The sequence below is a fragment of the Elephas maximus genome, chromosome 13, assembly GCF_024166365.1.
Source record: "Elephas maximus indicus isolate mEleMax1 chromosome 13, mEleMax1 primary haplotype, whole genome shotgun sequence".
NCBI lineage: Eukaryota > Metazoa > Chordata > Mammalia > Proboscidea > Elephantidae > Elephas > Elephas maximus.
The window spans coordinates 11,432,823-11,451,193 of record NC_064831.1 but is presented as its reverse complement, the minus strand read 5'-3'; positions in this window follow the sequence as shown (position 1 = coordinate 11,451,193).

Genomic DNA, 18,371 nt, shown 5'->3' with positions numbered 1-18,371 from the left:
AGCAATTAGATCTTCCGTGTCTCTATTGAGCTTCTTACTGCATTTCCTATCCTTCACTGACAGTGTTTTGCTGAAGTCTGCTACGATAATTGTGGAGGTGTCTATCTCACTTTTTAATTTTGTTAACATTTGTTTTATGAATGTTGCGGCCCTGTCATTGGGCGCATAAATATTTAATACGGTTATATCTTCCTGGTAAATTGTCCCTTTAATCATTATGTAGTGTCCTTCTTTATCCTTTGTGGTAGATTTAACTTTAAATCCTATTTTGTTGGAAATTAATATTGCCTCTCCTGCTCTTTTTTGATTGTTGTTTGCTTGATATATTTGTATCCGTCCTTTCAGTTTTAGTTTATTTGTGTCTCTAAGTCTAAGGCGTGTCTCTTTTAGGCAACATACAGACTGATCGTGTTTTTTTTATCCAGTCTGCGACTTTCTGTCTCTTTATTGGTGAATTTAGTCCATTTACATTAAGTGTAATTATAGATAAGTATGAGTTTAGTGCTGTCATTTTGATGCCTGTTTTTGACAATTTCATTTTTCCATTTACTTTTTTGTGCTGAGTTTTTCTTTGTAGAATGTGTGTTCCTCCTTTTTATAGGAGTTGAATTTATTTTGGTGAGTCTTTATGTTTATCTTGGTTTTTATTTTGAAGTATGCAATTGTTAGACCTCGTTGTGGTTACCTTAATATTTACCCCGGTTTGACTAAGTAAAAACCTAAGTTGTTTCGCCCTGTATCGCCTTGGTTTCCTCTCCATAAGTAAGATCTATGTGTCCTGTATTTAGTCCCTCTTTTTTGACTATTGTAATCTTTTACATAATCACATCAATGATTCCCTGTTTTGAGCAATTTTTTAAATTAATCTTATTTTGTTTTTGTAATTTCCCTATCTGAGTTGATATCAGGATGTTTTGTTCTGTGACCTTGTGTTATGTTGGTATCTGATATTGATTTTCTGACCAAAGAATTTCCTTTAGTAATTCTTGCAGTTTTGGTTTAGTTTTTGCAAATTCTCTAAGCTTGTGTTTATCTGTAAATATCTTAATTTCACCTTCATGTTTTAGGGTTTTGCTGGATATATGAATCTTGGCTGACAGTTTTTCCTCTTTGAGTGCTCTATATGTGTTATCCCATTGCCCTCTTGCCTACATGGTTTCTGCCAAGTAGTGCAAACTTATTGATTCTCATTTGTAGGTAACTTTTCGTTTATGCCTGGGTGCTTTTAAAATTTTCTCTTTATCTTTGGTTTTGGCAGGTTTGATGATATGTCTTGGTGATTTTCTTTTGGGATCTATCTTGTATGAGGTTCGATGAGCATCTTGGGTAGATATCTTTTCATCTTTCACAATGCCAGGGAATTTTTCTGCCATCAGATCTTCCACTGTTCTCTCTGTATTTTCTGTTATCCCTCCCTGTTCTGGAACTCCAATCACATGCAAATTATTCTTGATAGAGTCCCCCATGATTCTTAGGGTTTCTTCATAGTTTTAAATTCTATTTGATTTTTCTTGAACTATATTTGTGTCAATTGCCTTATCCTCCAGCTCCCCCACTCTGTATTCCAGTTCCTCGAGTCTGCTCCTCTGACTTCCTATTGAGTTGTCTGATTCTGTGACTTTATTGTTAATCTTTTGGATTTCTGAATGCTGTCTCTCTATGAATTCTTACAGCTTATTAATATTTTCACTATGTTCTTGAATAATCTTTTAGACTTCTTCAACTGCTTTATCCGTGTATTCCTTGGCTTTTTCTGTAGATTTCCTTATTTCATTTGTGAGGTCATTCCTGATGTCTTGAAGCATTCTGTATACAATTGTTTTATATTCTACATTTGGCAATTCTAGGAATGTATCTACATCTGGGAATGATTTTGGTTCTTTGATTTGGGGCAATCATGGTCTGCTTCTTCATGTGATTTAATGTCGACTGCTGTCTCAAAGCCATCTATAAGGTATTGTAGTGTTTTTTCTTATATTTGCTCACTGAGTCTTATCTTTTTGTTTTGTTTTGTTACAATACATCCAGACGGGCTAGTAGATTGTGGTATCGTGATTGCTGTAGCTTTTGAACCACTTAGGTCCTGTTACCAGCTTGCCTGAGCTGTTACCGGGTATATAAGTGTATGAGTCCATTCTCTATTCTTGAATAGAATGAGCTCAGGTGTCCTGATAGCTGGTCACCTAGTGTGTGGTGTAGGCTCTCACCTATTATCTTAGAGGAGTAGTGGTGATGGTTGTATGCACCAGTTTCTGTTAGTGGCAGTGGGTCACATTTCGAGGAGGGCAGGATGCTGACAGCCTTCCTTCAAGTGTCAGTGAGGTAGGTGTGGTTGTATTCTCTAGAGCGCTCTGGTGGGTGGGCTCTGCAGCTGTATCTTAGGCACCCAATGCCTGGGTAGACGTCACTATTGTCAGACCCCTCTAGCAGGTGGCTAGGTGGTGTGGGTGGAGTCTCAGCCCTCAGTTCGCTGGTGTGGATCAGCGAGGGCTCTGTTTAGTAGGTAGAGAGGTATCTGACCTCCAAAACTTGCCTTTCCACTGCTGAGCTAAAATAATTATGGTGAGATCTCTATCAGAATTGCCTTTGCATTATAATAGCCACCTAGTTACCTGTAGGGTGAAAGCCAAAGACTATGGGTCTCTTAATGCCTGGATGGAGTTGATTCTGTATTGTTATTCCCGTTTAGGGAAGTCAGGGAAGGATTTTTTCTTTGATTGTTAAATGCTGCTTTTCTCAGGCCAGGGGAATGGGTTAGAAAAGAAAGAAGAAAAAAAAATCCAGCAGTGCACTTCACTCTCTAGCACAGAGAATTCCAATATTAATGAAGCTGGCTGGGGCAATGAGGGGTGGAATCAGATATATAGAAGAGAGTAGCCTGGCAAAATATACAAAGTTTACTTATGTTGTTTGGTGAGGACTGTTTTTTCTGAGATTCCAGAGCATTGTGTAGCTTGTGTGTGGTGGCTGGATCCCTGCTGAGACTGTCCCAGAGGATTAGGGCTGCGTCCATGCTCACACCGTCTCAGGAAGCCGCAATCAGCTCCCCCACACTTAGTCCCAAGCCCAGCACCAAGGTTTCCTTTCTGGGACGCTGCACTCCAGGCTCCAAAACCAGTCGCTGCTTCCCCGTGGTTTTTCGTTTCCCTGTCAGCTGCGTCTGTGTGGAGCCTGCGTGTGCTGCCTGGGTCTCCTGCGAGGTTCTTCCTGAGGGTTAGGCCTACATCCGTGCTTCCCTGTCTCAGTAAGCCACAATCAGCCCCACCACTCTGGCACCAGGGAACCGTGAGGGCTCAAGGCTGTGGCGTGGGACAGTGGCTCCAGAAGCGGTCCCTGCTGCAGTGTGGCTTTTTGCTCCCCTGTCACTCAGGTCAACTCCTTAGTTCTGTGTTTGATGGTCAGGGTTTGTAGATTGTCCTTTATGTAATTGATTCACTTGTTTTTTCAAGTCTTTGTTTCAAGAGGGATAAGTGGAAGCTTCTACCTAGTGAGCCATCTTGGTCCTGGCCCTGTGTCTGCCTCTTTATGTGATTTGATATTGACTGTTGTCTCTGAGCAATCTGTAAGTTATTGTATTAGTTTATTTTATGCTTGCTTTTTGTATCCTAGCTTCTTGCTTTGTTTAGTTTTGGTATACCCAAATAAGCTGCTTGAGTGCGCTAGGTTGATTATTTTCACCTTTGAAGCTCTAATGTACTATCACCAGATGGCTAGCACTGTTACCAGGTATATGAGCCTAGGAGTTCATTTACTTTTCTTGTATGGATTCAACTCAGGTGCCCAGGTAGTTGGTCATAAAGTGTAAGGTACAGGCTCTGTCCTACCGTCTTAGAGGGGCAGGGGTTATTGGTGTAGGCAGAAGTATCTGGCTGCAGTAGGGGGTCAGGCTCTGATCAAGGCAGGGGTCTGACAGCTGTCCTCTGAGTGTCTGTGAGGAAAGTGCATCCCTGTTCTGTAGAGCACACGGGTGGGTTCTGCAGAAGGGCGATGGGTACCCAATGCTTTTGGTTGTAAGTTCTGGGCGGTACTACTTATCCTTGGAGCCCTGTCACAGGTGGCCAGGTATTGTGGGTGGAGCCACCAGTCCTTAGGCCCCTGATGTGGGTAGGTGAAGACCCTGTTTAATAGGCAAAGAAGTGTCAAACATCAAACACCCATCTTTCCACCGTCCAGCTGAAACCATTGCAGTCTGGCAACAAGGGCCTATTCTCCTGAAATGGGCCCACACAGGTCCATGCTGGGGTGAAAGGTATTCAAGCCCATGGACCGTTTGTGCCTGAACAAGAGCTACTTCTGTCCTGAGCTCCCCGGCTTAATTGAGCTGGCAGATTATCTTTCCCCCAGTTGTGAACTTATACCTTCTTCAAGGACGGAAGAATGGGTCAGAGTGGTACCAGGGCCTATCTCAGGCCCAGGGAAGTTGACAGCCACTGAAGCCAGCTTGGGGGTTGGGGGCGTGGTAAAATAAACACAAGTAATTAGCTTTTGCCGAGAGTGCCATTCTTCTCTTGTTCTGGAGGTGTGAGTAGTCTGTGCAACTTGCTGTCTTTCCCTGAGTGAAGCGCCTCTGGAAGGCTACTGCCAGCCCCACTGAAGTCGCTCCAGGAAATGGTGCCTGAGGATTCCTGGCTATTCAGGTCCAGTAACCCCTCTCCACTTCCAAATAGTCTCTCCCTCTCCCTGCCGTTGAGTCCATTTTCTAACTTTGCCTTTGATGTTCAGGGTTCCTAGCTTGTCATAAATATAATCGCTTCACTTGTTTTTTCGGGTCTTTTTTGTAAGAGGGATCACTGGCAGCGTCTCACTACTCTGCCATCTTGGCCTCGCCTCTCTAATATAATCAACAATTTTTTTAAAAAAGAAAGAAAAGAGTGAAACCTGTAGAAACAACAAATAACAGAATGAGATCCACAGAAAAACTAGGTATTGGAGCTATCAGACAAAGACACTGAAATAACTCTATTATGTTGAAAGAAATAAAGGCAAGACTTAGAAATTTGGCAAAAAACTAGAAACTATGAAAAAGATCAACTTAGAAAGTCAACTGAAAACTATAGCTGAAGTTAAAATCTTAATGTATGTATATAACAGCAGATTACAAATGCTGAAGAGAGATTTAGTGAACTGGAAGACATGTTGGAAGAAAGTAGAGGCATAGACAAAAGGAAAAATATATATAATATAAAAAGGAATAAGATACAGAGAATACAATGAGAATATCTAGCATAAGATACTTTAAGAAGGAAGAAAAAGAATGAGGCAGAAAAACTGAGATTATGGCTGAGAATTTTCCTCAAATGATTAAAGATATCCAGTCACAGATTCTAGAAGACTTACAAAACCCAAACCAAAAAAAAAAAAAAAGAACAAAGCCACTGCCGTCGAGTCGATTCCGACTCAAAGCGACCCTATAGGACAGAGTAGAACTGCCCCGTAGAGTTTCCAAGGAGCGCCTGGTGGATTCGAACTGCTGACCTTTTGCTTAGCAGCCATAACGCTTAACCACTACGCCACCAGGGTTTCCTTATAAGACCCATGTAGGGTAAATACAAAGAAATTCATAGTAGGACTGCTGAAGCTAAAGACAAAAAACCCCACAAAAAGCAAATAATTGAACACTACTTAAGAATGGAAGAGATTATCTTTAAAGGACAAACAAAAAAACTGACCGATGACTTCTCTACAGAAATAGTGAAAACCCTAAGACAATAAGATGATATATTTAAATTATAGAGAGAAAATCCATGGCAACCCAGAACTCTATGCAGAGGAAAAACATCCTTCATGAATGAGCAAAGACCTTTTGTTTTCAGACAAACAGAACCTAGATAAGTTAACATCAGCATGCCCACATTAAAGAAAATTCCAAAGGTATTCTTCAAGCAGAAAGAAAATAAGGTGAAAGGCTTAAGATGCAAGAAGGAATGGAAGTTAATGAAATGTGTAAAAATAGAGGATTACTGACTGCATAACATAATAAGAATAGAGTTTATTGGGTTTAAAATATGTAAGAAATTAAAATGTATGATAACTACAGCATTTTGACTTTTATGGCTTTATGGTCAGGAAACATGCTGTGTAATATTTTGATGTTTTGGATTCTGTTAATGCTTGCTTTGTGGCCTAATACATGCTCTATTCTCAAGAATGCTCCATGAGCGTTAGAAAAGAAAGTTTACTTGACTACCGTTGGGTGAAGTGTTGTGTTCAAGTCTACGAGATCAAGTTGGCCGATTGTGGTATTTAGATCTTCCGTGTCTTTATTGAGCTTCTTTATGGATATCCTGTCTGTCATCAGAAGTGGTATGTTGAAGTCTTCTACTATTATTGTGGAGCTATTTCTCTTTTCAATGCTGTTTTAGTTTGTTTTATGTCTTTTGGAGCCCTGTCATTGGGTATGTAAGTATTCATTATGATTTTGTCCTCCTGGTATAAAAAAAAAAAAAAAAAAAAAATTTTTTTTTTTTTTTTTATTGACCCTTTAATCATTATATAGTGTATTTCCTTTTCCTTTTCGGCAGATTTTACTTTAAAGCCTGTTTTATCAGAGATTAATATGCCACTCTTATTTTTTATTGTTGTCTGCTTGATATATATATATGTATATTTCCGTTCTTTGAGATTTAGTTTATGTCTTTGAGTCTATGGTGTGTCCCTTGCAGTCTGCATACAGACGGATCATGTTTTTTAATCTATTGTGCTATTCTCTGTCTCCTTATTGGTGCAATTAAACCATTTACATTTATTGTAATTATTCATAGTTTTGAGTTTAGTGCTGTCATTTTCGTCTTTTTTGTGTATGTCTTGTTGACATTTTCCTTATTCCACTTAATTTTCTCTGTTGAGTCATTGTTCTTTGTGCATTTTCTTTCCATCCTCTTCATTTTTGTTGCCTTTGTATTTACTGCTAATTTATTTTTTTCTGTGCTGAATCGTTTTTCTTTTTAGTCTTTCATCTTTTTCCTTGTTGTTGCTTTTGTATTTGCCGAAAATTTATGTTGTCCTTGTTTTTTTTATTTTAATGTGGAGGATTGTTAGTTTCCTTTGGGTTACGTTAACATTTACCTCTGTTTTTCTAAATTTAAACCAATCTTTTATTTCTTTATATCGTCTTGACTTCCTCTCCATATGAAAGATCTATGACTACATTATTTAGTCCCTCTTTTTTGGCTTAATGTTGTCATCTTTTACCGATCAATGTCTCGGTTTCTATATTTTCAGTGTTTTAGCTTTGATTTATTTGTGACGTCCCTATGTGGCTTGATATCTGGTAGTTCTGTCCCGTGTTCTAGTCTTGGGTTGTTAGCTGATGTTATTGATTTTCTAACTAGAGAATTCCCTTTATTATTTCTTATATTGGTTAGGTTTTTAAAAATTCCCTAAACTTCTACTTATCTGGAAATGTCCTAATTTCACCATCATATTTGAGAGACAGTTTTGCTGGATATATAATTCTTGGCAGGGAATTTTTTTTTTTTCCTTCAGGGCTTTGTATATTCCTTCTTGCCTGCATGGTTTCTGATGAGTAGTCCAAGCTTAGTCTTACTGACCCTTCTTTATAGGTGACTTTTTGTTTATCCCTAGCTACTCTTAAAATTCTCTCTTTATATTTGGTTTTGGCAAGCAAGATTATTATATGTCCTGGTGACTTTATCTTGGCATCTACCTTGCTTGGGGTTCAGTAAGCATCTTGGATAGATATCTTCTTATCTTTCACAAGATCAGTGAAGTTTTTAGCCAAGAAGTCTTCAACAATTCTCACTGTGTTTTCTGTTATCCCTCCACCCCCACCCCGATTCTGGTGTTCCAATCACTCTTGATAGAGTCCCGCATAATTCTTAGAGTTTCTTCAATTAAAAAAAAATTACTTTATCTGATTTTTCCTCAAATAAGTTGGCATCAAATGCTTTATCTTCAGTCTCACTAATTCTGACTTCCAGTGCCTCAATTCTGCTCCTCTCATTTTCTATTGAGTTGTCTAATTCTGAAATTTTATTGTTACTCTTTTGGATTTGCTTGCTATCTTCCTATGGACTCTTGCAGCCTGTTACATTTGTCATTATACTCTTGTATAACCTTCTTAAGGTCCTCTATTGTCTTATCTGTGTGTTCCTTGGCTTGTTCTTCGTTTTGACTGATCTCCTCCTGGATCTCTTGAAGAGCTCGGTATATTAATCTTTTAAATTCTACCTCCAGTAATTCCTGGAATTTCTCTTCATTTGGAAGATTTCTTGATTTGTTGTTTTGGGAGCTTCCTGAATCCATCATGGTCTGCCTCTTTATGTTATTTGATATTTACACTTGTCTCTGAGCCATCAATAAGTTATTATATTCATTTATTTTATGTTTGCTTACTGAGTCGGAATCTACTTGATGGCACTGGGTTTGGTGTTTTTTTTTTGTTTGTTTCTTTGTTTCTTTTTTGGTGTGCTGGGTCCTAGCTTCTTGTTTTATTGTGATATGCCCAAATAGGCTGCTTGGGTGAGCTAGTTTGATTATTGGCACCTTTGAAGCTCTTACATCCTGTCACCAGGTGATCAGAGCTGTTACTAGGTATGTGAGCCTAGGAGCCCTTTTACTTTTCTTGTATGGATTCAGCTCAGGTGTCCAGGTAGTCGGTCATGAAGTGTGTGGTGTAGGCTCTCACTTACAGTCCTACGTAGACAGGGTTGATTGGTGTAGGTACAGGTGTCTAGCTACTGTGGGGGGAGTGACTGCCCTTGAGTGTCTGGGAGGAAAGCTTGTCCCTGTTCCCAGAGCACATAGGTGGGTGGGTTTTGCAGCCAGACCATGGGCACCCAATGCTGTTGGTTGTAAGGACTGGGATTCACCACTTATTCTCAGACTCCTGAATTGGGTGGCTAGGTGGCATGGGTGGAGCCACCAACCCTCAGGTCACTGATGTGGGTAGGTGAGGACCCTGCTTAATTGGCAGAACATTGTCAAATATCACGAATCTGCCACTCCACTTTATAACTGATACAGCTGAAAATAGGCTTCAGGTATATACCCTGTCGTAGTGTGCTAATGAGGGCCTACGCTGTTGAAATGGGCCCACACAGGTCTATGCAAGGGCGAAAGGCATTCAGAGTCCTTGGACCCCTTATGTCTGTGCCTTCCCTGAGTTCCTGGCTTAGGGAAGCTGGCAGATTATTTTTTGTTGTTTGTTCCTGCTCCAGGGCATGTGATAGTTCCTACTTCTGGCCCAGGGGACCCAGAAATAGCCGAAGCTGGTCCAAGACTAAAAACAGAGAGGGAGGAAGCAGGTAAATGGGAGAGATGTTCTTCCCAAAGGGGATGATTTTTGATTTGTGTGGCATTTTAGATGCATGTACTTATCCTTTGCCAACTTAGCACTGCTTTTCACTGGTTCTGGAGGCTTGTGTAGACTTTCCACCACTCGGTCTCTTCTGATGTGGAAAACATGTCCCGAGCGTCACTGCTTGCGTCACCGCACATGCCATCCGATCCAGCCTGCAGGGTGCTGGTTTCTGCCAGGTTAGGTCTGTCAAACTCTCACTGCTTCTGAACCATATTCCCCTCCCCCTGCCACTAAGTCCAATTCTGTAACTTCACCTTTGATGTTCAGGGCTCCTAGATTGTCATATATAATCGATTTACTTCTCTGGGTCTTTGTTATAAGAGGGGCTACATAAAGCATCTGACTACTCTGCCATCTTGGCCCCAACCCCTACAAGAGACATTTTTCATCACATTCCTGAATCTGACACTATCACAGAAACTTATCTCTGAGAAAATGAAATAGGGATGAGGCAGTAGGCAGAACAAACCCGTTGGGTTGGAGTCAATTCTGATGCATAATGACCCTATAGGTCAGAGTAGAACTGCCTCATAGGGTTTTCAAGGAGCGGCTGTTGCATTTGAACTACTGGGCCAGAGTATATTTGGAGCACTGGTGGTGCAGTGGTTAAGAACTCAGCTGCTAACCAAAAGCTTGGCAGTTTGAATACATTAGCTGCTCCATGGAAACCCTATGGGGGCAATTCTACTCTGTCCTATAGCGTTGCTATGTGTTGAAATCAATTCATTAGCAATGGGTTTCGTTTTTTGGTTTACATACCTACATGAGTAAAATTTGTCTTGAATCTCTAAACTTAATTCTAATGTAAGAATGAAATTGTAGCCCTTCTCCATAAAGGTTTGTCTTAAGTCATCAGGATGAAAACCAAATCCACTGCCGTCGAGTCGATTCGGACTCATCCTGACCCTACAGGAGAGAGTAGAACTGCCCGATAGAGTTTCCAAGGAGCGCCTGGTGGATTTGAACTGCCGTCCTCTTGGTTAGCAGTCGTAGCACTTACCCACTGTGCCACCAGGGTTCCTCATCAGGATAAGGCTGTGCTAATTTATTGGGTACCTTCAGGAATTATTCATCAGTTATATTCACGTTAAGAAGGAAAAAAATATCAGAAGGAACTTCATACATCTTCACCCTTCATTTCATGCAAGATTCAAGTGTGGCAGTGATGATGGTTATGTGGAATTGATCCCTGGCACTCAATACTTCTGGAGCATTTCTGTCATTTACTTGTTTCTTTTAATGCTTCTGCAACAATAAACTGCTTGATAATCAGTATTTGGCAGTATTTGTTTTATTGTGTTTTCAAAATATTCTCTTATGTAAATATCTTGTTAATAGCTGGTAGAGATCCATGCATGTGTGTAAATTTACTTCTGAATCTTGGAGAATTGACTCGTCAAATGAAAATGATGCAATATATTATTATACATAACAAATGTAAATATATGGTCTGTGTTCACATTTTGTTGGCGACGTTTTAAGCCTCTGTTCTGGTGTCTCCTTTTTGTGACTGGTCTTCAGCAATATTCTCTATGGCACCTAGAATCTGAGTGTGTGATTCCAGGACTGCACTCGTTGCTATAGCACGTGCTTCCCAGTGGGTATTAGAAAGAAATTTTAATGCTGATCATTGCCTATGAACAGCTCATCGGTGAATAGAGATGGCAAAAATTTGTAAAATATCTGAATAGAAGAAAAAAATCATTTTTTGACAAAAATCCATTACATCCTACAAAATTAAGTGAATATGCAGCACCTTGGTATGAACATGGCGTATTCGTTACATTCCAGAATTTTCTGTTGCATGCCTTCATAATGCAGTGACATTTCCCAGCATTGTCATAGGATTAGTCTCTGCACTTAGAAAAATCAATTTTGCAAACTTCGCCTAATTAGTGAAACACTTGGTTTGTGATGTCTTTGAGGGCTAATGCGATGTGTTCTCCTGACTCCCTTGGTGCATGTTATGCCTTCTTTCCGTCAAGTTTCTTCGATTTGTAATGGAAGTGTCTAGCTTGTTCCTTTTATGCCATTGTACCTTTGGAAGCAGATAACTTGTGTCCTAGATTTCACAGATGAAGAGGGATTTTTGAATTTTGGACTTGGACTTGATTTAAGACTTTTTCTATGCTATGACGGGATGAGGAAACCCTGGTGGCGTAGTGGTTAAGTGCTACGGCTGGTAACCGAAAGGTCGGCAGTTTGAATCTTCCAGGCGCTCCTTGGAAACTCTATGGGGCAGTTCTACTCCGTCCTATAGGGTCGCTATGAGTCAGAATCGACTGGACGGCAGTGGATTTGGTTTTGGTTTGTGATGGGATGAATATGTTTTCCATTTGCAAGAATGTGATTTTGGGGGAGTCAAAGGGTAGAATGTCATGGATTGAATTATGTCCCCCCAAAATGTGTGTATCAACTTGGATAGACCATGTGAGGTTGTCCTCTATTTTGTGATGGTAATTTTATGTTGAGAGGATTGAGGTGGGATTTTAACACCTCCCTGATCCGAGATACAGGGAGTTTCCCTAGGGTGTGGCCTGCACCACCTTTTATCTCTCAGGAGATGAAAGGATAGAGAGTTGGGGACCTCATACTACCAAGAGCAGAGCATGTCCTTTGGACCGGGGTCCCTGCGCCCGAGAAGCTCCTTGACCATGGGAAGATGGAGGACAAGGACCTTCTTCCAGAATCAACAGAGAGAGAAAGCCTTCCCCTGGAGCTGACGTCCTGAATTTGGACTTGTAACCTACTAGACTGTGAGAAAATAAATTTCTCTTTGTTAAAGCCATCCACTTATGGTATCTGTTATGGCAGCACTAGATGACTAAGGCAGCGATGATTTTAGCTTCTGTTTTGGTGTTTCCTTTTTGTATCTGGTCTTCAGCAATATTCTGTGTGGTGCCTAGAATTGTACTTGTTGCTATAGCATGTGCTTCCCAATGTGTATTAGACATTTTAATGCTCAATCATTGCCTGAATATGTTTTAAGAACAGCTCATCAGTGAGTAGAGGTGGCAAAAAATTTGTAAAGTAACTGAATATTAGAAAAAACATCAATTGCTTTTAGACAAAAAAAATCTATTGTGATAAAAAACATCCTACAAAATTAAGTGAATGTGCAGCACCTTGGTATGAAAGTGGCATATTAATTTCATTCCAGAATTTTCTGTTGTATGCCTTTATAATGCAGTGACGTAATGGCAGCATTGTCATAGGATTGGTCTCTGCACTTAGAAAAATCAATTTTGCAAACTTCACATAATTAGTGAAACACTTGCTTTGCAGTGTCTTTACCAGTATGATTTTTTTAAGCTAGTAAATGTGATAAATCACCACACAGGTTTTCTATCTGTTGGAGATACGGATCTTTAAACAATACTTAGCTGGCCTGTATGAGAAGGCTCAGAAGTGGAATCCACAGACAAAATAAAATATCGAGCTATACTTATTTCACTGACAGTAGTTGATTGAACTTCATCACTTATCAAGATTATAATTTTTTTACACATTATTTTAGAATTATAGGATGGATTGCCCTTTCCTGTGTTACCGTATTTTGAGATGTGACTTGCTAAAAATAGATCAAATGAGCAACAAGTTGAAGCCAACTTTAAAATTTTCCATTTCGTGGGGACCCAAAGACTTCATTTCTTTTTCGTGAAGATAGTCCACATTCAGTGATTGTTATGACAACAACGACACATTACAAAATGGCTTTTCAATACTGATGTTCATTAATTTGTGATTCCAGTTCATAAATTAAGCCAGAACAATGTGTTTGGTTTAAATATGACAACGTGATCTCTGTGAATTGAACTATTTTCATGTTTACTGATCCTATTCAATTTGCACCAATTGCTAAATTCATCTGTAACAATTCAAGAATTAAATGAGGATGACGGGTTTGTTTGTTTGGTTGGTAGGTTTGCAAACAAAACAATACAGGGAGCTGACTGATGGAGATTGCAGTAGCCACTCCCTCTTATAATTTTCATCATTAACTTTGCACTCTAGAAAAAATTCTGGCTACAGAACTTTGTTTACCGTCCAGGAATTTTCAACACAAATTTACAAGTGGACAACTATGATGCTGACAATCACTTGGGCCTCTTTTGATCCAGTAATTTACTTCATTGGAAGAAAATTATTCCACAAGGCAGGATCTGCATTTCTGTTATTTATGGGGTCTGCAGATGTGACAATTTAATATTCTTAGTTTCACTTTCTAGATCATTACTAATTTTTTTTTTTACCAGAGCAAGAAATGGATTCAGAATTTGGAACAAATTCTGTTATATTTGTATTGTCATCGTAAATTTCAGCACTAGTGGTACTAGCAGGATGATTCCCACCCATAAGCACGTACCTTTAATGGAAGAAGTCTCTGCTGATTTATTACATTCTAAAAACGAATTTTGGAATTGTCTTTAGGGATTCACAAATCATTTTCTTTTTATCTTCTGCAGGCTTCCATTTTTGCACTCCACTTAGTTATTGCCATTTCATTTTGCCTGGATTGAAAATTATGTCACTTTTTAAATTTGATTCTGCCATAACAATAAATTTGAATAATACAAAATAAATTTATAAAACAGGAAGTTTATAAAATAAAATTTACTTTAGAATTTAGACATTAACACAAAAAAATTTATATTTGAAAATTAAATAACTCATTGCTGTGGATTAAATTTTAACTAACAGTGACCCTATTGGACAGAATAGAACTTCACAGTAGGGTTTCTAAGGAGAGGCTGGTTGAAACCTTTTAGTTTCAGCCAAGCTCTTAACCACTGTTCCACCAGGGCTACATTTGAAAATTAGTAAGTAAAAACGTTAATTTGGACCATGAGATTTTGTTCTTCAGGTCTTAGATAGTCAAAAGAAATAGTACATGATATCCTTCTCCATGGACTAATTCCTCCTGAAAACAGGTCCAAAGTATGTAGGATGTAGTCTAGCCATCTTTGCTTCTAGGCTAGGGTACATTCTGGTTACACTTCTTTCAAGATAGATTTTTTCGTTCTTTTGGCAGTTCATGGTATATTCAGAATTCTTCACCAACACGACAATTAAAAGGCATCAGTTCTTCTACGGTCTTCCTTATTCATCAGCCAGCTTTCCCACACATACGAGGCCACTGAAAACACTGTGGCTTGGATCAGTTGCATCGTAGTTTTCTTCAAGGTGATATCTTTGCTTTTCAACACTTTGGAGATCTTTTGCAGCCGATTTGCCTAATGCAATGAATCCTTTGATTTCTTAACTGCTGTGTCCATGGGTGTCGATTGTGGATCCAAATAAAATGAAATCCTTGACAACTTCAATCTTTTCTCCGTTAATCATGATGTTGCTCATTGATCCAGTTGTGAGGATTTTTGTTTTCTTTATGTTGAGGTGCAATCTCTACTGAAGGCCGCGGTCTTTGATCTTCATCAGTCAGTGCTTCAAGTCCTCTTATCTTTTAGCAAGCAGGGTTGTGTCATCTGCAAAATGCAGGTTGTTAATGAGTCTTCCTCCAATCCTGATGTCGTGTTCTTTGTATAGTCCAGCTTCTCAGATTATTTGCAGATTAAGTAAGTATTGTGAAAGGATACAACCCTGACACACACCTTTCCTGACTTTAAACCACGCAGTATCACCTTTTTCTGTTTGAACGTCTACCTCTTGATCAGGTTCCTCATCAGCACGATTAAGTGTTCTGGAATTCCCACTCTTCGCAATGTTATCCATAATTTGTTATGACCCAAGCAGTCAAATGCCTTTGCATAGTCAATAAAACACAGGTTTAAACATCTTTCTGGTATTCTCTGCTTTCGGCCAGAATCAATATGACATCAGCTGTGATATCCCTCCTTCCATGTCCTCTTCTGAATCCTGCTTAAATTTCTGGCAGTTCCCTGTCAATGTACTGCTGCAGCTGCTTTTGCATGATTTTTAGCAGAATATTACTTGCATGTGATATTAATGATATTGTTTGACAATTTCCACATTTGGTTGGATCACCTTTCTTAGGAATAGGTGTAAATATGGATCCTTTCCAGTTCGTAGGCCAGGTAGCTGTATTCCAGATTTCTTAGGATTAGACAAGTGAGCGATTCCAGTGCTGCATCCATTTGGTGAAACATCTCAGTTGGTATTCCATCAATTCTTGGAGGCTTTTTTTTCTCACCAATTCCTTCAGTGCAGCACGGACTTCTTCCTTCAGTACCATCGGTTCCTGATCATATGCTACTTCCTGAAATGGTTGAAGGTCGACCAATCCTTTTTGGCATAGTAACTGTGGGTATTACTTTCATCTTCTTTTGATGCTTCGTGCGTCATTTAATATTATACCTGTAGAGTCCTTCAGTATTGCAACTCAAGGGTTGAATTTTTTCTACAGTTCTTTCAGCTTTAACATTGTAATGACCAGTAATTATCAATGCATCTTGACTGCATGTTTGATCAATTTCAGGCTGCAGAAGTTGTTTAAAATCTTCAATTTCTTTATCTTTGGCATTAGTGGTTGGTGCATAAATTTGAATAGTCATATAAACTGGTCTTCCTTGTAAGTGTATGGGTATTAGCCTATCAGTGACAACATTGTACTTCAGGCTAGATCTTGAAATGTTCTCTTTGATGATTAATGTAACATCATTCTTTTGACTCTGGTGGAATATCCATGTTTGTAAGACTGCTCACAGACTGTTTCACCAGAGAGTTTTCTGGTACTGCAATATCTACCACTAATCTCTGTGATCCCTGTGAATTGGCAAAATAAGAATAGTGCTATAGATTTCTTCCAAATACAGAAAACATAATTATGAAAATGTTCTTGCTATTGATTATGTTCATTACCAATCTGTTCGTATGGGATTTTTGATACTTCACTTGAAAAATGAGTCCAAGGTAATGTGATGTGATTGTTTACTTTGTGTGGCCTTTCTAGCCATGGTCTTATAACATCCACCCTGGTGCTTGGGCAGGACTGTGTGATAGGGTAATTGTGGCTCACCAAGGGGATTGCTTAGTTTTCCCTTCAAAGAGAACCAGTTCCAGAGCAAAGAGGAGGATTCAACTCCCATCAAGGAAGAACAGCCAGGAGCTGAGCATATATTATGGACCTGAGATCCCTGCACTGAGAAGCTCCTAGAAGCAGGAGACTGAGATAGAGAGAGGAAGCTGTAACCCTGAAGATGGTAAGATGCCATGGCAGGAGAGACCAAGCGACAGGGACCCAGCTATAGGAGATGACGGCCCAGGGAGAAGGAAAGCTGAGTGCCTTTGAAGAGAGCCCCAAGGCCAGGCAGAGGCACGCCTATGAGCACAGGAGGGAAGAGGTTGTCCTGATAGAAGAACTGTATTCTGAGTGTCTTTGAGCCTGAGTTATAAATGTTACTTCCTTAATAAACCCCACAATCATGAATATGGACTGTGAGCTCTGTGTGGCCATTGCAATGAATTATTGAACCCAGCAGAGAAGTAGGGAGTACTGTGTGAGGGACAGTTGGTGTCAGAGTTAGTGAAGATGGTGGAGAGAGGATAGTTTTTTCACCAATGCCTTCAATGCAGCTTTGATTTCTTCCTTTTATACCACCTGTTCTTGATCTTATGCTACCTCTTGAAATGGTTGAAAATTATCCAGTTCTACTGCAGTAGCTATATTAATATCAGACAAATTATACTTCAGAAAAAGGAGTATTATTGGGAATAAGTAGGGACATAACATAATAGAGGTTCAGTTCTCCAAAAAGATACAACAATCCTAAATGTGTATGTATTTAACAACAGGGCTCCAAAATACAAAAACTAATAAATCTGAAAGGGGAAATGGACAAATACACATTTATAATTGATATCAGTACTTTTCTATCAATAATTAACAGAGCCCTGCTAGTTGAAGTCCGAAGCATCTGTATGAACCACTCATGGATGTCTATGTGTGTGTGTATGTATGTATGTAGTATAAAGACAAGTAATACAGAAATAAACATAGATACATGTTGTAGTCCTTGGGAGGTACAAACGGTTAATGCATTCAGCTGCTAACCAAAATGTTGGAGGTTTGAGTCCACCCAGAGGCACTTCGGAAGAAAGGCTTGGTGATCTACTTTTGAAAAATTAGCCGTTGAACTACTGTACTATTGTACTACTCTGACACACATGGGGCGAGGGGTCACCCTGAGTCAGATCAGCTTGATAGCAATTGAATGATTTTTTTATTCATTCTTTCAATGTTTGCCTTTTAATTGGTATCTTCGGCTGGGTTCTCTAGAAAAGCAAAACCAGTGATATATATATATATGTATTTATATATAAATAGATTTATATCAAGGAAATGGCTCACGAGGCTGTAGAGGCTGGTAAGTCTCAAGTCCATGGGTCAGGCTGGTGGCTTCTCCTGACTCATAGATGCAGGGACTGCAGAACTCAAGATCTGCAGGTCATGCAACAGGTCTGTGGCTCACAGGCTGCAAAGGCTGACAAATCTCAAGATCGGCAGGTAAGCTGGCAGCCCGCGGCTCACAGACTGCGGAGGCTGATGAATCCCAAAATTGGAAGGTAAGCTAAGAGTTCGAGTCCCAAAAACTTGAGATCAGATGAAGAGGAGCCACCTGCAGGATTCAGAGTGAGCAAAAGCTCAAGAGCCTTGCCAGAAAGTCCATCTATATTGGATGCAGTCCACACCCCTGAGGAAACTCCCTTACATCTGATTGGCTACTCACAGCAGATCCCATCATGGAGGTAATCACATTACATCACATCTCATCATGGAAATGATTGCATCGTTATACGACTGCTAAACTACATCATAACTGTGAAAGCACTGAGAATCATGGCCCAACAAAGTTGACACACAACTTTAATGATCCCAATTGTGAATTTAATCTATTTATATTTAAAGCGATTAATGATAAGGAAGGACTTATATCTTCTACTTTGTAGTAGGTCATATACGTATTTTGTTTCTCATTTTCTTCACTACTGTCCACTTTTGTGTTTGACTGATTTTTTTCAAGTGTACAGTTTTGATCCTCTCCTTATTTCCTTTCCTTATATTTTTTATCTT